Source organism: Notothenia rossii (genome assembly GCF_949606895.1).
Source record: "Notothenia rossii genome assembly, chromosome: 12".
In the NCBI taxonomy this organism is placed as follows: Eukaryota; Metazoa; Chordata; class Actinopteri; order Perciformes; family Nototheniidae; genus Notothenia; species Notothenia rossii.
In genome coordinates this window covers 22980741-22987307 of record NC_136911.1, presented here as the reverse complement: position 1 = coordinate 22987307, position 6567 = coordinate 22980741, and positions in this window count along the sequence as shown.

Sequence of the window (6567 nt, the reverse complement as noted above, 5' to 3'; positions counted from 1 at the left end):
GGCATTTTGCCTTATAAGTACGAGCCTCCTGCCCAGCAATCGAACAACGAGGCAGAAACTTGTGAAAGAGAAGCGGATTCCGCAGCCGGCGAGACTCGAGTCGGCAATACTGAATGGTAAATTCTGTTTTATTTAGTTTGACCTGCACTAAATGTCGATCTTAATTTGTCATCTGTTCCTCACACGTCCGGCAGATATTGTTTTGTTTTTTAATGTTATGTACAATATTCAGGTGTACATGTCAATGCTGTGAAAGCATGCCCACTGCAGATGAATGTGTATGCTGCAGAGAGATCTGGCAGGTGATGGAACAAATAGACAGTTTGCAACCTACTGACCAGATAGCAGAGTCCTGCATCGGGTCGGGTATCCGCGGGTACCCGACGGGTGACCCGCAAAAAAGGTGATTTGCGGGTGGTATTTTTTCAAACGCTTTTTTCCGGGTTCGCTTCTGGGTAAAACAAAGATGATGCGGGTCCGGTTGCGGGTGTTGCATAATAAATATATTTAAACAATAATAATTTAGTTTAATGTTTAAATCCTCAGACCTCTCCTCCGCGGTACCGAGCATAATCATAACCTCTGCAGTGCATCTATCTGCTGCTGAGCGCACCACATTCTGAATGGCTGAGGTAAAGCTCTCTATAGCGGAGAATACAGCATTTTCAATAACTCTCCCTCAAGAGCAAAATCCAACGTCTGGGAGGCTTTTGGTGTCATCCTAGATGGAGAAAATAAACAACATCCCAGGCTTTTTGAGCCAAATATGCAACTGCGTGTGTTAATAATTGCACGTTGTCACTGCTTATATATATGCGGGTTCGGGTCGGGTTGCGGATCATGTGCCGGCGGGTCGGGTCGGGTTGCGGGACTAATTGGCAATATGTGCGGGTAGCGGGGCGGGTTCGGTAGGCCTACTGCACGTCACGGGTGCGGGGCGGGAGCGGGTCTTGAAAATCAGACCCGTGCAGGACTCTGCCAGATAGAAGACACCGACGAGAAACCAAGGTGCATTATTAGCCACCCAGGCTTTAGAGAAGGCTGTCTCAGTGTTTGGACACTGAAAATAGCGTATCTTCAATACAAACAACAACACAGAGCAGTTGATGGCCCACTACACCAGTAAGTAAATATTGATTGACCCAACTGCCTATTGCAGCTTTGCTTTCATATAATACTTTTAGTCGCTACAGATATGGTACACTTTTAAAGATACCATTAAACTCTTTCAAGCAGTCAAAAACAGCTTGGCTTTTATTTTTTCTGTGTATGCAAGTTCAATGTATGCTTGAGAAAAGAAACAACTACACATGTGAGGAAATATATAAGAGGTCTATGATTCTGTCAAGCAGTCATGTACAACCTCATATTTATTTTGTACAAGTAAAATACAAATATCATGTTATAAGCCAATTTGTAACAATTGCTACATAATAGTAGGCTACTACATAACATTTTATTTTTCTCCAAATATATTTATAATCTGTATACTTTTTTTTCATTAGGAAGTATCGATATACAGCTTATCGACAGTTTGTACGTTGGTGCTGGGGTGTAGGCCTACTCGGCCCAAAAATCAGAGTCCCGCTGCATGTGCTGTAACCGAGATACGGAAGACTTACCCTGAGCCGGGAGGCCGCTATCAGGGATTTCAATGGCCAAATCTGTAATTTGACATAAGTCATGCAGCTGAACTGGTTAAAATGGTTTCGCATGATGTAAATAATTTACAAAGTACATCATTTACAATATTATTTTTCCAAATAAACATGTAAATATAACAACATTTTCCAAATCACAAATTTGTAAGATTGTATTAATTTACTGTTTGATAAATAAAAAAGGGTTCTTTTGTTAATTTTTCACTTGTAACATTTTATCTTTATTGCAGTGTACATTAGTCTATTTTGGTATATGTGCGAGCCCACAAATAATTAAAAGTGGTAAAAATAATAAAGATATTCAGACGTAATTCATTTTTGGCCTTAGGCTATTTCACTTCAACTTTTATATATTTCAGTCACTAGGCAAGTTCACTGTACTCTGGTGACATTTAGTTCAAGCTGGCATAACACCTGTAGTAACTTAATTCTGACCCGAGTTTTGTGCACAATCTTCCAGCACCCATGATCAATGTTTATAGCAATCAGGAAACATTCACAGCTCACAACTACACATCGCTTCCCCATCATGAATTGTTAGATAAAAAAAGTTTAGCGAGGTCCGGTTACACATATGTTGAGCGAAAATAGCGGAAGGATACAAAACAAACAATCCAGACGAGGCTGGTGTTTGCCACGTGTGACGTCACACAGCTGGGTTAATGGCTGGCAAGCTTTTCGCTACCGGAGCGGAATAACACGGGAAAGTGGCACACATTTCATGTTATTTGGGGGGTATTTATGGAAAGAATCATTGATGTTGATATGTCAAATGAAACAGTGGAAAGTGATGAAGCGATTTATTAACACAGAATAACTTTTATTTTGGACATTACATGGACTTTAACTTCCAAAACCAGGAGGGAAAAGTAATTAGATTCATTGTTTCTTATGTGATTTGAGATGTTTTTAACTGTAGTCCAACAAAGTAGCTCTCCAATGAAAACCTCTTGTATTCCCTTTGAAGCAATGATAACACAAACACCACATTTCTGAGACTTTCTCTTGTAGTTCATTGTGATTGTTCCGCAGCCTAAGTACTACATAATGATGAGTGTGGATTTACACACTCACATGCAGATGATCCATAAGTGAGGGTTGTTTGTTCGCTGTAATCATGCATCATTATTCAAACGCGCTCTGACTGTCGTCTGATTTCTTTTTTCTCGATCTGTTCTGGTCCAAAATGCTCTGATGGCATCCAGAGTGATGATGCACTGATGTCTCTCTGACACATCAGTGCAGTCCAGTAATCTGCTTTTTACACACACTGTTCCCATCTCTACGGTGGCCGATATATAGTTATATCTAAAGTGACACATCTCTTCCATCAGGAGAAACGCACTGAGCTTCAGAAACGATGCATATAAAAACACAAATGTTACAAAATATGTGACGTTTTTTCTGAAAAAACTTCAACAAAGTACATTATGTCGTTCCTGGAAAAGTACATTTAAACTTACTACGTCTTATTTCGTATTTATTTTCAACTGTATACAATTACATTGCGCTACGTAACGTTGTACATTTTTTCGACATGCTATATTTGGACTTTTCTGTCATTTTTAACGACGTACGATACTACGTGTTACATTTTTTTTTTTTGTTACTTCCCATTGTAAAGCCTCCTTGGGTTTTGTGAAAGGCGCTATATAAATTGAAATTATTATTATTATTACGTTACATTAAGTTGCGTTATGTTACGTCACAGATGGTTCCGTACATAACCCCCTTATGTAAGGAACCATCTGTGACGTAACATAACGCAACTTAACTCTTATCTAAAAATTATACTATTTTTTTAAACCCTTGTCTAAAAAGTAAGTTACGGACATAAGGATAAAATAATGTCGACATACTTAACCGTATCGTTTTAAAAAATATTTTCAACATTCTAACTGTTTTTTTTAACCTTTTTCCTACGGTTTTTTTATGATGTATACTTACCATACTACATGGCGTGCTATATCAGTCTCTTTGTGGAATACATTTCTATACCAGGACGCTTCTTATTACATTTCAAGGCAAACCACACAATGACATATTTGATGAAATATGAATGGGACTTTTTTAAGGTGTGCTATTTCTATTAATTACATTATTATTCATTGCATAATAACTATAAAAACATATGTAACAGATGTTAATATAATATGCTATACTTTTATTGTTTGTATTATATCAAAGGCTTATATCACTATATTATAACATATCTTTGGTATATTAACTAATGTCGTAAAAAGCTACAACATGTTTTTTAACAGTGAACTTTCCAAATGGATCAAAACGACCCTTATGTCCGCAGTAACTCATTCTACATCTAGAGACACTGAATCATGCTTCTCTATTGCTCGGAGGTTGCTTCTCTCCTAATCTGCTGAGTGCACTCTTGGACAAATCTCAGTCCAATTTCGCTGCACCTAAATCCGTCTGACAGCTGTTCCGAAATGAATCACACCCAGGTGGCTTTTTGTCTCGCTTTGTGCGTCTCGTTTCAATCCAAATCATTCTGTAAAACGGTTTGAATAAAACCTTGTTCCTATCTTTGACCCGAGCTTCTTTATTTTATTCTCGGACCATCTTAAGTCTTTGAGTGCTTTGAGTTCTCCCCGCAGCCAAGTGTTTGATATACAAGGGATTTATGGGTAATTTCTGCACCAAACCAATTAGGTGCTGCCAATGAAAGAAAAAAGCCAGTTCCAGGGCTTGTTTGATTTAATCCAATCACAAGCGGCTATAAATGCAATTACATTTATTAATTTCCAGCGCACTTTGCATTTGTTGCGGTCACGACCTCCTGTTTCAACGGCTGCTGTTTTTATTAGAATAACAATAAAAAGGTTGAACAATAAACCACTTCTCTGCTCTTTGAACACAATGAATAAAACATGCATGATGCAAATGGGACAAACTGTGAGCTATAGTCAAACCGCCGCCTCAAAAACAGCATATATTGTTAATTTTATGCATTTTATGTGTTTTTTTCTGTACACAAAACACATTTTTGATGTTCTGGGAAACTGGATAATTGCTGCTTTTTACACATTGCTCATTATGTAGAATTCTAATTAGTATTTTTCGGTTTAATACGCACAGATCCTACCCTTCAGAATTGTTGAATGATCTATCTGTTTGTATTTAACCTAAAAATGAACGTTTTGCACCCGAACGAAGTAATGCTCCTCGCTCTCTAGGAGGTCCTCAAATTGAAAGCCAATAGGAGGATTTCACACGTTAATTGCTGATTTTTGAAATGTTTATGTCGACATTTGTAGTATTTGTTGCCTACTTTTACAGATCCTACCCTTCAGAATTGTTGAATTATCATGTCTATGTGTTTAACCTCATTTCTCTCCATGTCCTCATATTGAAAGTCAATAGGAGGATTTCACACTTCGCTCAGAAACAGTTGCGTAAGGACTTCAGGAGGAAGAGGAGGGTTGTTAAAACAAGGCATTAGAGGGAAGGTGGGCCACTGCCTTCTTCCACACTGTTTAATTAAACCCTTAGAGAATACTTCTCTGCATGGGAACAAGAGCCAAATGAGCTGCTGGGTCATGTGCATTCGTTCTGCCGCATGAATAATACAAAACACTGCGGGCTCATTCAAAAATATTCTGCTATGCAGCCACTGAGGTAGGAACATATAGTGTTTTGTCCCTGCTGCTGTTCAACAGGAGAGCAGCGGGGACAGGTGAATCTGCAACGGCAACAAAGAAGGAATACGAGTTGATTAAGAGCTAGCGGGGTTTGAGGATTACTGAGAGGTTGGGGATGTAGGAAAGGAGATATTAGATTAAACCTTCTCTAATTAATACTTTTAGTTCATTAACAATGGCTTTGTGTGGAAAGATGACGATTGTGACAAATCTACGGTGGAAGACAGGTGCCCAAAACATTTCCATCAGGAGAAACGTGCTGCAGCTTCAGAAAGGATGCAGATATAAAAACACAAAGGTTCCACATGAAGAAACATCTTCAGCAACTGGACAACACATTTAGAGAACATTCAGCAACTTGAGGAGACATGCGCAGCGTCTACTAAAAGCTAAAGAAACCAAACGCTGCAAGAAGCTCAAAACACAACGAGGACCAGGGGACATTAAAGAGAGACGCACGCAGCTGGAGACCAGGGGACACTAAAGAGAGACGCGCACAGCTGGAGACCAGGGGACACTAAAGAGAGACGCGCACAGCTGGGAGACCAGGGGACACTAAAGAGTGACGCACACAGCTGGGGGGCCAGGGGACACTAAAGAGTGACGCACACAGCTGGGAGACCAGGGGACACTAAAGAGTGACGCACACAGCTGGGGGGGCCAGGGGACACTAAAGAGTGACGCACACAGCTGGGAGACCAGGGGACACTAAAGAGTGACGCACACAGCTGGGAGACCAGGGGACACTAAAGAGTGACAGACACAGCTGGGAGACCAGGGGACACTAAAGAGAGACGCACAAAGCTGGGAGACCTGGGGACACTAAATAGTGACGCACACAGCTGGGAGAACAGGGGACACTAAAGAGTGACGCACACAGCTGGGAGACCAGGGGACACTAAAGAGTGACGCACACAGCTGGGAGACCAGGGGACTCTAAAGAGTGACGCACACAGCTGGGAGACCAGGGGACACTAAAGAGTGACGCACACAGCTGGGAGACCAGGGGACACTAAAGAGTGACGCACACAGCTGGGAGACCAGGGGACACTAAAGAGTGACGCACACAGCTGGAGACCAGGGGACACTAAAGAGTGATGCACATAGCTGGAGACGAGGGGACACTAAAGAGTGACGCACACAGCTGGAGACCAGGGGACACTAAAGAGTGACGCACACAGCTGGAGACCAGGGGACACTAAAGAGTGACACACACAGCTTGGAGACCAGGGGACACTAAAGAGTGA